This window comes from Mesocricetus auratus, unplaced genomic scaffold (genome assembly GCF_017639785.1).
Source record: "Mesocricetus auratus isolate SY011 unplaced genomic scaffold, BCM_Maur_2.0 Super-Scaffold_6730, whole genome shotgun sequence".
In the NCBI taxonomy this organism is placed as follows: Eukaryota; Metazoa; Chordata; class Mammalia; order Rodentia; family Cricetidae; genus Mesocricetus; species Mesocricetus auratus.
Window position 1 is genome coordinate 77,200,775 of NW_024429184.1, and position 17,120 is coordinate 77,217,894.

Consider the following 17,120-nt stretch of genomic DNA (forward strand, 5'->3'; position numbering starts at 1 on the left):
TAATAGGTTACAAAGAATGGCATGCTTAAATAAAACCTAATGGCCAGGAGCCATGTTTATCTTAGACAAAATTAAGCATGGAAAGTCTTTCAAAAAGAATGCTAGGGTTACCGAGATTCCAGCTGACTGACCTTGGCGGTGTGCGAGCAAGGGGTCCTCAAGGGACAGAGTACTCGGAACTCCAGAAACGGAGCTCACCTTGCAGAGCTCCGGGATCTCAAGGGAAACTGTTTTCTGTCTTTGGTTTCTCTATGGGATAACTGCCTTGAAATGGTGCCCATAGAGGCCCAGCAATTTGGATCAAAGGGTAAAGCCACTTGCTGCGAAGTCAAGCCTGACAACCTAAGTTCAAATCCCAGAACCTACAGAGTGGGAAGAGAACTAACTCCTGTATTCTGAGCTCTGCAAGTATGTATCATGGTAGATACACTCACATATGTGCACACAAGGAGAGAAAAATAGGAGGGATGGAGGGAGGGATGAAAACGAGTTTAAAAGGCCCTTCTGTGTCTTCATCCAGCCAAGGGAGATATATCCATTGCAAAGCTCTATTCATTGACAGTTGCCTGGCTGAACTGACTGCACGGCACCAAATGAGTCTGGTCTTCAGGCTAATATTCCAATCTGTTATCTAAGACAGAAGCAAAGGCAAGAAGAAAGGGGGAGATGAATAGAGACTGATTCAACACAGGAAGCATGGGACAAAGCAATAGGTACTACAGCACATCATCAGTGAAAAGGGATGCAGGACAGGTACTTGTCTCCTTGAGTAGGTGGAGAAGTGTCTAGAATATTAGTAAAGGGGCCTTCTGAGTGTGCCTGTGAGGATGTCTCCAGAAATGGTAAACTAAAAGAGAAAGATGCCTTGAGTGTGAGTGGCACAATCCCCTAGGCTAGAGAGGACCAGGTCGAATAAAGGAGGAAAAAAAGGGAAATGCCTGCCCTGCAATGAATTCCGGTGCTCTGCCATATTCTGCAATGGGTTGAAACCTCTGCAACCATGATCAGTGTCAACCCCTCTAGCCCTTCAAATATTTTCTTGCATATTTTGCACAGCAATGTTAACCATTAGAACATGGTACAGTCCGGGCAGCTCAGGACCTTTTGAGAGAAGAGGTTTCTGTTTCTCGGTTTCACACCCCATAGCAGCATCTGCACCTGTGCTGGTGACTGATCCTGGCTCTTTAGAATTGATATTGCTATTTGTCTAGAAAGATGAGTGGTGATACCTTTTTGTATGCTAACAAATAAAGCTTGCCTGAAGATCAGAGTGCAGAGCTAGCCACCAGCTAACCATAGGGGTCTAGAGGTCTGTACTAACAAACAGGAAGTGAAATGACTAGGCGAAGAGAGAAATGTAGGTGGGAGGAGACAGGAGCTCAGGACTCTTTTCAGTCTGAGGATTTTTGTAGAGGTAAGAACTCTAGTGGTCATTCAGTTTTCACCCCCTAATATCTGACTCTGAGCTTTATTATTATTATTATTATTATTATTATTATTATTATTATTATTAAAGACCAATTAGAACTCATGCTACTCTCACAGGCACCAAGACGTCAGCATGGGCTTAGTCATTCTCAGAAACCTGCCACCTCAACGCCCCACTCTCCAAAAAGCACACACCTGCCAGGATTGAAATAAACCCACTCCTTATGTTTGGCCTATTTGCCAGTTGGCTTCTACCTCCAATCCTTAAGTACTGCAGCTCACTGCCAGCATGATGCTGAGAGTTCCTGTGTAACTTTTATGCAAACTTCTAGCCAAGACCTGGCAAGATGTTGTTGAAGACAATAGCAAACTGTTTTCTTTAGGTCAAGGTCACTATACAATAATGCAGTCCTCAAGATGCTAAAGGTTGAATTTTTTACACTAACGAGCATTTGATCTCTATCTCATTGGTGTAAATTGGAAATGGATACCATATCTTTAATACTAATTAGCTATTGCATTACTTAGTCTTCCAGGCCCCATGTAAATAACAATTAGCAATAATTTAGCAGTTGTACATGCTGGCATCTTCTGAGCCATACCATTGTATACCATTCCAAATTCCTTTGCATTAATTAGGATCATAAGCCAATCAGTACTAATTAGGAAGAAAATAAGTATATAAATAAATGAAACAAAATTAGTGATTTGTATCTGGTTGGTAGTTCTTTCCCTCTGCAGTTCCTCACATGGTCTTAATGCACAGGAACTTCTTGTAATTGAAACTAATTATGAGGTTTCCCCTGCTACTTTGAGCCTCATGTTCAAATCCCACAAAGCTCATTAAATAAGTAACAAAACTGGAATCGTTAGTACATATTGTAACTTGGATCACGTTAATTAGCACCACACGCAAAAAGGCAGTAAGAGGCCGTTTAGCAGCCCCTGCACTAGTTAAAAGGAAGGGAGATTGCAATCCTTACAATTCTTTGGGGCTGTCAAAAGCCAGACCAGTGTCCCATAAGTCATGTGGTCAGAAAACAATGGTGACTCGGCCAGAGAGGATGAGAAACTGAAGGCTAAGTCATCCCTGGACTACAGCATTTCCAGGAGGAAGTGCATGGAAAACATGAGAACGCTGGTAGCCCAGCTTATTGATTCTCCCTCTTAAGGACCTTGTTCCAGTCATGACTACTCCGGGATACCTTCTCTCTACCTTTGCCTGCTTACAGAGCTTGTCTCTTCAGGGTGGAGTGAGCATCAAAGACCCCAGAGAACTCACTTGCCCTGCACAGAATGCAATTGTATACACATAAATCCATGTGTCTGTTTCTAGTCAAACATATGCACCACTCAGTAGACATATTGACTGTATTCACAGCTTCTAGCACTGTTCTGTATGACTGCCGCTCCTTTCCGTATCCAGCTGAATCAGTAGAAAGCTCTCGGGGCTCTATGGGAAAGTGCTAGAGAACATACTCACCCACCAGCAGGCCTTTTGGCCTCTTCTCTGGGCTGGTTCACAGTCTAAAGTTAAGGCACCGTGATGTTGCTAGGGTAAATTGGAAACAAAGAAATAAACCCACATGAGTATTGGCTTACTGCACACCCACCTGTAGTCTTGGAACTCTATAAACAATATTATTTGTTGATGGCTTAAGAGAAGTAATTCTAAAATAACTCTAATAGAAAACATGTGTTATTCTCCCATTCTGACTTGTCATGTTCGATGGCTTGATGAGAAAGAAAAGACACACCTAAGGGTTTCCAGAGAGCCAGCTAAATCAGAGCTGCTAACACTTTGTATTGAAACAGTTAGCCTTATGTATTTGGAGGTAGAACCCTTTGATTCCTGTCCAGTAAGCAGTTACTAATCCTAAACATCCTTCTAGCGGCAATGAAGGCTATGTGAAGCAGATCCCACCATTCAAACTCACAAAAGTCATTGGCTTTTTTCTTGTTGCTATTATTTATTTAGCTCTGTTTAAGCACTGTGAAACCTATTCATATAAAGCTCTAAGTAGGCTGATAATAATGTCATGGGTAATAGGCAGGTCTCAATAATCAGAAATCTTCCTGTGATATGCAATTTCAGACTCATAGGAACTGACTCAGGTTGAAAACACAAAAAATGTACGTGACTAAATCACTGCACCATTGTAAAGGTGCATAAGAAAACACACATCACACACACACACACAAATAGATCCTAATTCACTGAAAATTAAGCATGTTAAAAAGTATTCAAAAGCCAACGTAAGAATGGCATTCTGAAGTGCAAATTTTAAAAAATTATTCTTATAGAGATCTTAATATTTATATTATGCAGTATGAGAGAAAGGGAAAGTGAGAAGCCTGAAATCTTAACATTATCTACTAAATGAAAGCTGAAAGCACCCCAGGATGTGTGCAGTATGTTATCTACTTAACTGGCATTATTTTATCTAATGTTAATGCATCATGAATGCGGGGCTTTTTCTATAAAGGATAACTTAGAGTGACCCCTCATAACTTATGATCCATTTTTAAGGAGAAGATAATAGTTACCAGTGAGCCTGCAGTGCTGAAATTGACTGACCTGAATAACCCATTTCCAACAGGTTGATTCTATTTGTCTGTATATTCACAACCTCCCACAATATTTTTAGAACATTATTCTGCATTGTGTAGAGCTGGATAATTGACAACAAAACTAATACAATAATAGTTATGCCCTGCCACTGGTAGTTTACAGACTAAAAGAACTCATGGCCAATCATTGTGAAAATAAAAAGCCAAATTAAGATGTTTAAACCAGAGGAGAATGAGTTAACACATTCTTTCTCCTTCTAGCCAGAGATTAGAGTTGTCAATATTCTCACCTCCACATGCAATGTTGAATTATGTAACTGATCTATCTGTTTGCATAGAAGCCTTCCTATAGTTCTGCACTCTGCATTCCTAGCCAGTATGGAGACCAGCAAATGGTCACAAAAGCCACTTGAACAAGAGGTGAGGGACTGGATTTGGTATGGTGATGCTTACAGCAGACTTCTCAGTCAAAGCAGAAAAGAATGGAATGAGAAGTTGGTCTTGGTAACTGAGGACGCATATAGCCCTTTGGAATTGGACAAACAAAATGAAATTATGTGACCATCAAGTAACTGTCCAGAGGCTTTATTCACAAGGATAAAAAACAAGCCAGGAGTGAGAACCAGTCAGAAGCAAACCAGGGTTTCTAGTGAGGCCCCAGGACCCTCGGAATCTATATATTTCCCCCAAAGCCTTTTGTAGACACTGTTGCCTGAAAACAGGGCATCATGGGATGGAAACCCCAGTTAGGAAAAGCTTGTGTGTCCTAAAAAGTGCTCTCCCACCCAACAAATCAGTTCAAAATGGGTCTAAATCTTGATTGAAAAGAAACACTTTGTTGAGCATAGTGGGTCATATCTTTAATCCCAGTACTCACCTGTGAGGCAAAGGTAGACAGATATTGTTAGTTCAGATCTGGCTTTGTCTATATAGCCACTTCCAGACCAGCCAGGGCTACACAGTGAGACCCTGTCTCAAAAAACAAACAAACAAACAAAACCGGCACACATTTTAGGCTTGATAAAGAAACCTCTCAGAATTCTATAAGTTTTCATACTATAATTTTCTCCTTGGAGAAAGAAAACAAACAAAACAAGCACAAAAGTTGTAAAAGAATATAACTAAGACTTTAAACAGTTTCAAAATGTTGTCAAAGTTGTATATGACTAAATCAATAGTCTACAAGAAATGCACACAACACATATCTCACACACACACACGCACACACACACAAACACACATCTAGAGGAAAAACATAATTTACATTCAGATTGTTGTAAACGCAGTAGTAACCCCAACAGAAACTAGCCTGACTAGCTGCAGAGAGGGTGTTTGCTTAGTGGGCTAGTTTCTACTAATCAATCTACCCAAAGTCTGTTTGCTGGATATTTCTGTACCCACCTCTGCACTCAGCCTGTGATCTGCTGTGGTCTAAGATCAGTGCAGGTTACCGTTTCAGCACCACCACCACCACCATCGCCCCCTTGTTAAACAGAACTCTGTGTTGTACCCTGTGTTATGATTCTTCAATTCCCTACTGAAATTCCATTCTGCTAGTACTTGCTATGAAATAAATGCATGCAGAGTTTCATTGCTTGGTTGTTGATAGTAAAATGTCAGGATTCTGTAGAAGTGGGAAGTAGAAGGATTCCACTAAAGGGTCATAAAAAGAACATTCTAGAAAGAAGAACAGTCAATATAGGATGGGATACCAGAGGAGGCAGGGAGCTGTTTATTCCCACTTGTGTTTCAGCAAAATTTAGAGTTTGTTATATTTGTAGAAATGACTTTCCTTTGAGGAAAGGCCAGGACTGTTGTACTTTAATGACATTTCTCACTCTATGACTGCTGATACTGTCATTTTCCAAGGACATTGCCTCTAAACTCTGGTATCCTGTTTTCTGGACATTACAGATGCATTCTAATTCAAGCCTTGCAAAATCCCTGCAATGAAGATCTTTCTATCCTCTGTTTATAGTTGGAAAAGCTGAAACTTAGCAGACACACCTGGATGGTATACTGGGGAAAAGCCAAATGGACCTTAGACTCCTAAGACAGTGTTCTTTGCACCATGCTCCCTGCATTCACAAGGAGTCTTTGGGGGAATTCATAATGAAGTCAAGGTACTGAATGAAGTGCAGCCTTAGCAGGATCTCCCTTCTTTCATCTTCAGATTGTGTGATTATATAAATCTCCCCTCCTGTATCAAAAGTTTAATATCAGTAACCTGCCTGAAATCACCTCCAAGCACATACCTCTGAAAAGCTCTCCCAGGAGACTTGCAACTTTATATATTGCTCTCTTTCTAAAGAAAGGGAGGCAAAAAAAAAGCAAATACATTTCTACATAATCTGGCCCCTGACTCCTTGTCCCTCCATCTCTTCCTTTCTACTATGTAGTCGCACTGATGAAACGCAGGCCCAAACCAAGTATTCCAAAAATTCACTACAGAATTCGATCTTTCAGGTCTGGAATTAAAGACAGAAAGGCATAGATCTCTCTCTCTCTCTCTCTCTCTCTCTCTCTCTCTCTCTCTCTCTCTCTCTCTCTCTCTCTCTCTCTCTCTCTCTCTCCAACATTCCTGAATGCTCTGCCATGGTATAAACAAGACGGAGCACACAGCATTCCTCCTGAAGCACATGCCCCTGTTTTGAAAACACAGGCCTGAGCTCTGGAATTTGGTGTTTGCCTCTCTGAGAACTTTTCTATTCATTTGGAAATGATTTAGTCTGGTGAAATTAATGATGATCAGGAATGAATGAAATGGGTCTTTCCTACATCATCTCTGTAGGTTTACTTTATTAGGTTTACTTCTATACATGTTTCCAAGGGCAATGCCCGCCAATTTTGTGCTGACTTCTTGTGAAACCTTCTTTAAAACACTCAGGCAGACCTCAACACAATCCTTACCTAGCAAGATATTGTTGATTTTCTTCGCCTTATCTTGAAGATTATTGGTTTATTCTACCTTGTCAAGACCAGTTTTAAGGGTATCTAGTGGAAACTTGGGCAGAAACTGGATAATGCTTCTAACCTATTTATGGACTTGAGTTGTTGGAATAAGAATCAAGGGGAGAGTTCACTATTATTCATCAGCTATGATAATGAATAATTATTCCTTTAAGAAAAGCCATGATAAACACTTGACTAAATGAATAGATGCTCAGTATAACACCTTTCATCCAGCTGCTATTATTAAAGTTATTTCTTGATCTTCCTGAGACTTTTGTACAATTTCTTCTGAGTACTCCAGAAGTACTCCAGGGAAACCTTTATATTTTGAAATTTTAGAGAATATATTGTCAAATGTATAGGTACTTTCTTTCAAAGCATCACACTCACCTATACACAATGCTAGCATACTGATGTAATTTGTGATTCCTACTCCAGGATCATGCCAGGATGCTGAGACGGACTGTGTATGCTAATGACTTCATTCTTAACTTGTTTGTGAACTATTCATAACTAAAATGAGAAACCTGAGATATTTAAATTTTAAGAAAAAAAGTTAGTTTGTGCCTATGGCTCTAGATGTTCCATTTCAGAATCCAGCAACTCATCAATTTTGACCTATGAAGAGGGCAGCGTCGCAGTGGAAGCACATGGTTGTGGCAGATAAACCTACTCTCCATAGGAACCATGAAGCACATAGTAAAAGCAAGGGATGAGGCTCCCACAGTCTAACTCAAGGATACATCCCCAGTTATCCCAGGACTTTCCACTAAACTCCACCTCTTAAGAGTTCTGTCAGGTCTTACTGTTGCCATTCTAGCAAACAAACTTTCATTTCATGGATGAGTGGGGTATATCTATTTAAAGTATAGCACTTGAATACCTTTATACTGACTCTCTCTCCATATGTGAAGACACCATGAACTAAAAATCCTCATCACTGTGTGCATGTGTGTGTGTGTGTGTGTGTGTGTGTGTGTGTGTGTGTGTGTACGCGTACACGCGCTGCGTAAGACCCTATTCAAATCCTAATAGCAACAAAATCTTAGGCCTTAGGGATGCTAATTTCCTTATATTGCGCTGGTTAAGCTTTCCAGGTGAAATTTGTTGATTGATCAGAGATGCATCTAGTTGTTCAATTCTATGCCTGATCTCAGACAGTGATATAAAAGGCTGTTTTCCTGAGGTTTATCCCTCAAGAAGTTGTGTCAAGCTATGCCACATTTCTTCTAAATAAGTTCTTCACTATGAACTGCAAATCTGAGATGATTCATGCCTCAACTATGCTGTGGAAGGAAATCTAAGCCTTCATTCTTACTCCAGTTAGCTCACTTCAGAGGCAACTTTAGCCTCGCCTGTGACATCTCTTCTGAATCAGTTCCTAGTTATGGCTGATCCCATCAGTGGATCAATAGATCACATTTCTTTTCTCCCTTTACTTGTGGTGGCATGCTTTGTTAAACAAGAGTTCTTCTATATCTCTCTCTCTGTTTTCCTCTTAACATGCTTACTACAAAATTATATACATGTCGGGGAGGATAACTGAACAGAAGGAAACATCTCTAGAAATACTAAAAGTCTCACTTTTGTTCTCTTATTCTCAGATGTGTTTAGGGTTCTTCTCAGGGGGAAAAAGCCTTTTTAGGTTTCCACACACCTGACAACCATTCTTCATCAGATCCCTAGAAAATCCGTGTACTGAGATGCAACCTGGTCTTCCCCATGGAGGATTTCCAAACACTGCTTAGCTGTGACTTTTTTTTTCTGTTTCCCATGTTTCTGTCACCATTCGGATTTGCTGTGTATTGAACCTGGAGGTATTGAAACTTGGCAACACTCAAAATGGGGAATTTTCCCCCAACTGAATCACCAGCACAGTTTTTATCTGTACTAGGGACAAACCATGTCTTGACTCCACATCATCCACTTGAGCTCTGTGAAACCTTGAGGGTGAAAAAGCATCCAGGATGAACTACAAGGAAGTGAATCTTTTTGTTCTGTATCTCCCAAACACTGTATGGCAGTTTCTCCCAGGAAATGTCCAGAGGCCTCTAGAGCCTTCTGTGTCATGAGTAGGGTTCCTTCTTTCCAGGCCCCTCAGTTACCAAGGTTTGGTCCACATTATCTCAATAAGTCCCTGAAGTTGTTCATAGAACCCCAAGAAATCTACATCCCTTAGTCTGACCAAGCTCCAGATCAGTCTCTGGACATCATTACTTACTTTTTATAACAATTTCTGTGGCTTGATTAGCATAAACCTAACACCATTTATTCCAAGAGAACTGGAGCCCTTTTTTTGTCACTTAAGTGCTGTATATACAGGTTTGAAGTCTCAGTGACAACTCACAGGACTGGTGCTGACTCTTACTTAGACTAAAATGATATATAGTCTTCATCAGAGACCAGTATGTTTTTCTGAACTCTCATGGAGATGTTATCCTAATTTACATCTTTCCCAGTCGAACTGTCAGAATTAAATCCAGATGTCCTTCTGGTAAAAACATCCCAACGTCTGCTGTAAATGATGCAGTAAAGCCAGAGCCCCCACCCCATTCCTATCTCCTCGAGAAAACAGCCTGAAGATATTGAAAGAATGAAGGCTTTGCAGTTTGATACCCAGGTTCTACTTCTGCCTCCCATGTCACCAGCTCTGACCTCAGGCAACATATATGAACTATCCAAGCCTCAGTTTCCCCCTCCCAGTGGGAATGCACACCTTAAGATAGGAAGGGGCAGAGAAAGTTCATCTCCAAACTCCAGTTCTCTTTCTTCTAGCTAATCGGAGGCTTTTGACACCTTGTTAATGAGAGCAGGCCTCAAGTCCTGGTCAGAAATCAGAGGGGAGCACTGCTCCAATCAGGTGTGTGGAACCCAGCCATCCCCTCACTACATCTGGATGCTGCTGTCCAGATTGGTATGGACCTAAGAAGTGTTTACCGCAGGTCTGAAAGCAGAGCTGTGAAAGAGAGGTTGCAGAATGGCATTGGGCCCCCGGGGGTGCCTCACTCCAGACCTGTCTTCCACAGATAAGGAAACAAGAGAGCAGGGAGGCAGTTGCAGCGTTGTGCTGCAATAGCAACATTCCCTTTAATGAGGCTCCCCCCAACAAAGTCATGTTCGCAGACAGGATGACATGCAAAGAAGCGTGTTCCCTCCCAGCCGCCAACCATGCCTATAGGGCACCAGAAAGAGGATCACTCTCAGCTCTGGGCCCTCTAGCCAACCTCACATAATGCTTTTTGGTGTTTGCCAACAGGGAAGCTCGGTTTGCAGCTGCAGCCGCAGGTGCCGGCTGCCAGGTTCCCCTTGGCAACGCAGGTGTATGCCAGATTAGCAGCTCTGCCATAGAGAAATGGCTTGCCATTCAGAGCTGAAGTATGAGGTAGACTTGTGTTTCCCTCCCCATCCCCGTGGTGGAAAGATAATGATTGCAGTGGTTTTTATGGGGCATTATATGACCTCAGCAGGGGGTCAGTAGCTGGCTTTTAGAGGCTATGGAAGATCGTAACATGCTTCTTTTTTTTTTTTTTTTGTCTGAGTGACTTTTTTGTTTTCCTTGTCATCATTTAATCCAGACATCATTCATGGATTTGCTTAGGCCTTCAGCTAATATGTTTGCAATTCCAAGAAAGCATTGTTTCCAGCCACTTAATAATTCAAGTGTGAATTTGTGTGTTTCTCAGATGCACCTCTATCCAGGATCTTATTTAGATGTCTTTGGGGAGCTACACGCCACCCTCTCAAATAAGGTCTTCTGAGTCTTAGCCTTTCATTGTCTGCCGAGACAGCTCATGCCTCCTGCTATGCCTGGATTTTTGTTTCCAGTAGTCAGTGAACTGTTTAATCACATGTCTTTTCTTCTGATCGGTTGTGGTCTTGCCTTTGGTATACAGATCAATGCCTGCTAACCACAGTCCCCCACTGAGAGGGCCTGTTACTGAGCAAGGAGAGAAACTAGGAAAGGAAAACCCAACTTATCACAGCATCTCCAACTCTCCACCATGTGCTCTCTCTACATAGGCCAGGTATCACTCTCTGCTTTTAGACTGTCCCAAGAATTTTTATTTTGGTGAGATTCCACTCTCTCCTGGAGATCTGCAGTGAGGAGGACATGAAGAAATCTGAACTTTGGGTGCAACAAGGCTAAACTCCTCTGATGCTTTTGCTAAGGCCATTTGGTAAGGCAGGATAGAGGATATCTAAGCTCAGAAAGCCTGTAAAAGCTGATAATGCCAAAAATGCACATGTTAGCACACAAACACGATGGCTGCCTCTGCCTCCCTCCCTGCTCTTGCTCCCTCCTCACTCTCTCCTCATTTACTCTTTCTCATTCTCTTTGTCTCTCTCTGTCTGTCTGTCTCTCTCTGTCTGTCTGTCTCTCTCTCTCTCTCTGTCTCTCTGTCTGTCTCTCTCTCTCTCTTTGTTTCAACTTGCTGATATGTTTCGTGACATATTTTGGTTTGGGCAGATTGAAAGTGTGTTTATGACCCTTAAGCAAATCACTGTACACACAAGTCAAAAGCTTCTCTTATTTGGAGATAGCATGCACTATTGATGGCTCTCATTGGTGGTAACCTTCACACCAAAATAAAGCATTGGTCTCAATGCTTCCTCCTCCTCTTAATTCACAAATAAAATAGTAACAGCAGACACTGATCGTGTATCTGTGTATCGTGTGTTAGTCAGACGTTCTGATAAATACCATCAGACATTTATAAGCAATGATCAGGACTTATTCATTCTTTAAGGTAACCCTACAGAACAGAGCTGTCAGTAATTACAGGTGAGAAGCTGTAAGTAATTCCTTCAGATCACCGTTAACACAGAGCAGGGTTGGGAAGGACAACAAAGCTGCTATTTCAAAAGACAAGTGATGCCTGTATAAGCCATGTTGAGGAGCTGGCCTACTCTGTTCATCAGACAGTGTAAGCCACGTGATCAAACAATTTATTGATATTGATGCTGTGAGAATGATTGTGCAGCAGGTCCAGGGGTACAGTCTGCAAAGGGCAAATGAAATATTAACAGATAAAACACAACTATAGTTGAACTGACTTCATTGAGCTAGGACTGTGACTTTCAGTGTTGAAGAAAAGAATAGACACTATGACCTTAGCATTCACCCCAGTGTCAGAACCTGAGTGAGCTCTTGTAGGACTCTAATCAATGATTAAACATATAAACCAGCAAGATCATCCAGAGGAGTTCCCTATTCAGTCCAGAAGCTCTTGCCACAGCCTGGACCTCAGACAGCTAGAGAGCGCATGTGCTGTTCTATCACAGAGATTCAAAAGGCTAACCTAGGTGAGTAAGATGAAGAAATGGTATCTGCATCCAAAAAGTCTCACTCAGACTAAAAAAACAAACAGAAACAGAAAAATAAATACAAAATGCTGCAGGATCTGCTCACCTTCATACTTAGTTTACTAACATCTACAGTGTCTCTTGCTTCCAGAGGTGAGGCTGAACACTTTTATGGAACAATACACAATAATCTCATTGATCTTCCAAGACCTGCTGCCCCTACCCATTGCTGTGCATTTTTGCCTCTGTACTGCCTGAACAGCTTAATCAAATGGGTTTAGATGCTACGGCTGTCTACTTGTGTGATTTGGGGTGACATGTTTTCCTTGGAACTTGGCTAGTAGGGAGTGTATGAATGAAATAGAATAATCCATGGAAAATACCCCAGATGTGGTAACACTTAATACTTACTATTATTGCTTATCAGAGACCCTTGAAAGCTTTTTAAATAAAAAAAAAGATTGTGTCATGAAAAATAAAATTAAGACCTTAGTTATTTAGCTTACAGTAAAGATTCCAGAAGTTGTAAGAGAAATGATCTCCCCATCCTTGCGACCTTGGAGATAGACAAGAACAAACTTGAATCTTCATGTGATGTAATGTCCCCAGGTCTTGTTTTAATCACATGTGGAATGACACACAGACATGGAAAGTAAGACAGGTATGGTCATAGATGCCTATAAACATGCAATGGTGCGTCTTGCAGGGCCACTTGGAAAAGCTCCAGAGTCAGTGAGCAGGTAGGAGGTGGGCAGAATGAGTGTGTGGAAGTCTTAGTATGGTTTTCATAGAAAGTACAGATGAGGCAGCCTAGATGGATTTCACATTGGCTAGCTATTTCATTTCTGTGAGCTGCAGGGTACAGATATTGCTGTTAGTGACATGGTACCTGGTTCTCAGTAATGTCAAGCAAAGAAATAAGAGTTCAGACAGTTAAGATGTTCATAAAGGAGCTGGTTGGCAGATAAGGACTAAATTGCTTCGTTTGCATGTCAGAGATGCAGTCTAAGAGAGTCCTCTGCTATTTCTAAAAATAATCTGTCGCTGTGAAGATAAATAATTCTGTGGCTCTCCAAAATTGTGGGGCCCTAAACACAAAAGAAAACTAATAATAATCCCCCTGCACTCCTGAATGGAAGTGGTGGGGCTGGCATTTACAGGCATGGTAATGGTTTCTAGAAAACTCTCATCTGTCTAGATGACTTCCAGGTGAAGCACTTCCCTGCTGATATCTACAACAGAGAGTTTATTGATGGATTGATGGCAGCCACAGCACCCCATGCTCTGGCAGTCTTGGTGGTCCAGATGATTTGAGGAGACCAAGAGGCTATCTTTTTTACTTTTGACCCTTCCTCTCTGCTCTACATCTGATAACACACGACACAAATGACCGAGAGAAATCTAACTGCCCCAGCCACCTGGGAATCTTGGGAGATCCACAGTTCCTAGACACAAACTGCCTGGGACAGTGTCTGTTCATGGCATGGCCTTACCTTGTATCAGTTATCAGCATTCCCCAGCCGAGTGGCAATCTCAAGCTCTAATCATGCAGCTGATAGGCAAGACTTCCCTACTAGGTTTCCCCTACTCTGTCATTTAATCTGCTTTCAGGAAAAAAATGCCTATTGCTTCCAACACACTTGGGAATGCACAGATGTATTTAAACATCTGACTTTCTTCACAGGGTCTGCTTTAATTCAATAATCTCTTTACTCTTTCATTGAACAAGCAAACACTGTTTGAAAGAAAACATTTCTTTCTCAATTCCAAGACAGTACCACAAAATGAACCCTGAATTCAGGGACTGACATTCCCCAAGGTGGGAAGGGTAGAGTAGTCTAATGACTGCTGCACAGCTGAAGCCAGACTATTAGAGTGAATATGCTGTAAAGACAGCCTAGGGCTATCTTTCAGAACCTACTGCACTTCATCGGGTCCTGAGAAAGACTTACAGCAGTCCACTTCAATCCCACAGATCCCAGTTAGCCCCAGTTTTAGTCACTGGTCTCTGAATCCTCTCCTAGCTCTCACCTGCCATCAATGTGAAAGGAGCAAATGACAGGACATGCTGATGAGTTGAGGAACATCCATCCTTTTCATCCAAAGTCAAGTTCTACCATCCTTCTGCTACGTGTGAATAGCACATCAATGGAGGCAGCCAGTGATAGGGTCCTATAGATTGAACACATTCATATATAAGTTCTTATTTTACTGGCAAACTTAATTTAGCTTTGTGTTAGCATCTGGGCTAGTAACTGCTTAGTTAATTTCCATTTTGGCACATCCTCAGTGAACAAATGCAGAGGGAATTCTGTGTCTGGTTCTTTGGGTTAGACTCTCATTTTTGCTTGCATGCCTCCAAATTCAGACTCTAGTTGTGATGATGAAATAGGACTTGTTTACTCTCTCTATCTCGGGATCACAGTCTCTTCTTTTTAAAAGTGGGCGTGAACATGAGGCCCATTGATACTTGGAAGTGATTTCTTTTTGTCTGGACTTTCTGCCTAGCCACCAAGCATCTAAATAGCATCTAGGGTTCTAGGGCTAGAAGAGGAAGCTGTGGGAAGGTAAATTTAGTCTCCTCATGCTCTTTAGGATCCACACCACACAGAGTACAAAGCAGTGGCTTTGAACACAGCTAGAGCAGAAAAGAAGGATCTGGGTTTGCCACCACCTTGAGGTAGAAACAAACTGATGGGATGAATTGAAACTGCAGATTAGCAATCTTTTCTACTTCATTCCCGAGTTTCTCTGCAAAAAGGGATTGCTCCAAGTCTGGATTTATGGATTAGCTGATGATGACTGGGTTGAATTTACCTTGTTGATCTCATCATGGAGCCTTTACCTAAGTAGTATCTAATTATTACATCTCCATCCCATAATTCAGGAAGAATTAGGAAATGTGAAACATGGTATATTACATTCTTAACTTTGGAGTTTTTATAGGACAATTAAATTCCTCCTGATTACCATTGAAGAATTATTAGTATTTTGCACTCAAAGAAACTGAGGTCTCCAAATCTCCAGTTTCCACCTATTGGCTATGACTCCCTTAGGCAGGCAAGCTCTCTGAGGATTACTGCAGGATATTAAGCAACAGAAAAGACTGCAGTCCAGGTGTGGCTGATGCCGGGCTATTTCACTTTGCTTCAACAATGAGCTCCTGCTGAGTTTCAGAGGAACTGGACTGGCGGTGATGGTGGCAAGGTGGGTGGGGGAATTATCTCTTATATACTATTTTAGGAAAACCTGTAATTGAATCTAATTTTGCAGCTGCTGTGGCAAAGCAGGATGGCAGGCACAGTGTCAGGGAGAAATTGCTCCCAGGAAGCAGGGTGGGAGAAGCCAAGGAACAATTGAGAAACCCAGAGCGAGCCCCTACCTTCAAGTGAAGTCAAGGCCAAGCCTGAGCAGGGAGGTGGTGGGAGAGCAGGGCCCCTCTGTTCCCACCTGAAAAGGGCTAGCAGCTCAGAGTTCCTGTGGAAGCAGACCCACTATGTCTGCATTCTCTCTCCACTGCGGCTTGTAAGTATTAGCCTGATGTTGTTTACTTCTTCTCCCAATCTCTCCAAGGAATATGATTCACACATTTTCAGATTTATTTGAACAAAATGCAATAAATATGCTGCTTCAATTTTAACTGCTGGCCTGTAGCCAGGGTTTTTAATGAATCTGGCCTGTGCTACTGAACTGTTCGAGGATCTCCAGGGCTCTGGGCACTGTGAGATTATACACAGTAGTTTGCACTCACATATGCATGGACACACACACACACACACACACACACATACACACACACACACACACACACAGCTCTCACACACCCCCAACTCCTATTCCCTGGGGGCCAGTGACTCACAGTCAACTGCAGGGTTTCTTTTTTAGCTCAGACTAGTTAAAATTAGCTGGAGTCTTCATTGTTCAAGGAGAAGAGGAAGATTCCTTGTCTTCTCTCATAGCTGCATGGAAATGACATCTTTTAACTACCACCACCTCCCCTTCGAATTGCTATGCCAGCCCCCCCAAAAGCTCCAACATCAGCTTTTCCCACTCTTCCTTTGTTTCCTTGCTAATGGTCAGTACATCAGGCCCAGCCTGTGGGGACTCCCTTATGAAAACAACTGGCTATGGGGATTAATGTGGAGATAAGAAGATCCTGAATTGATTTTTCACCACAACCCAATACTCTGGGCTGTGGGCTCTAGAGAGGTATGGAGACACAGGAGGGAAGAGGGCATCCCTCTGTCAGCAAGTGGGAGAAGAGAATAAACAAGGGCAACAGCAAACTCACATGCCTTTCCCAGACCTTCCAGAAAACCTGTCCTGTACAGAGAGGAACCACAGAATCTGCAAACTATGTCTCCAGGTGGCCCTACTCCTTCTGACTTCAGAAACCTGTCCTTCAGAATTCAGGGTCCCGGTGTTGAGGTAGCATTGCTGCACTAACAGTTGGCTTCTGAGAAGCTAGTCCTCCTGAGGGTTAGTGGGATGTCCCCGTGGTCCTTGCAGTCCTGATGCTGTTTTCCTGACACCTGAGCTGTGGAATTCCAGCAGTTCTCCTCCACCATGTCTTACCCTGGTAGTATTTCAGAATTAAGGCTTTGATAGCTAAACTCTCTTCAATTTGATTTTTATTTTCTTGAAATGAAAAAACAAATAGCTTTTTTTTTCTATTTTAAGTCCTGAGATCACAAAGCACCACACCCTCCCTTGTATAATATTCTTCAATTGTAAAATACTTCTTACATAGTCTGGAAAATGTACCATCTTGCTGCAACTTTAAACAGTAGTGTTCATGGTGTGGTTTATGTTAACGATGAATTATTCTTCCAATGCCCTTTCCAAACACTGATGTAGTTTGGTGA

General features: G+C 42.0%; 1 protein-coding gene and 1 long non-coding RNA gene across 2 annotated transcripts in view; one reads left to right on the top strand and one right to left on the bottom strand.

Moving 5' to 3' along the window:
• The window catches only part of Setbp1 (SET binding protein 1), a 314,925-nt gene that overhangs the window by 253,570 nt on the left and 44,235 nt on the right, over nt 1-17,120 (top strand). The window lies entirely within an intron of this gene.
• LOC121138805 lies at nt 82-14,409 on the bottom strand. Its single transcript, XR_005875666.1, has 4 exons — nt 14,287-14,409; nt 4,877-4,968; nt 2,912-2,980; nt 82-631 (listed from the first exon to the last, which is right to left on the bottom strand). It is a non-coding gene; the product is annotated as an uncharacterized LOC121138805 (long non-coding RNA).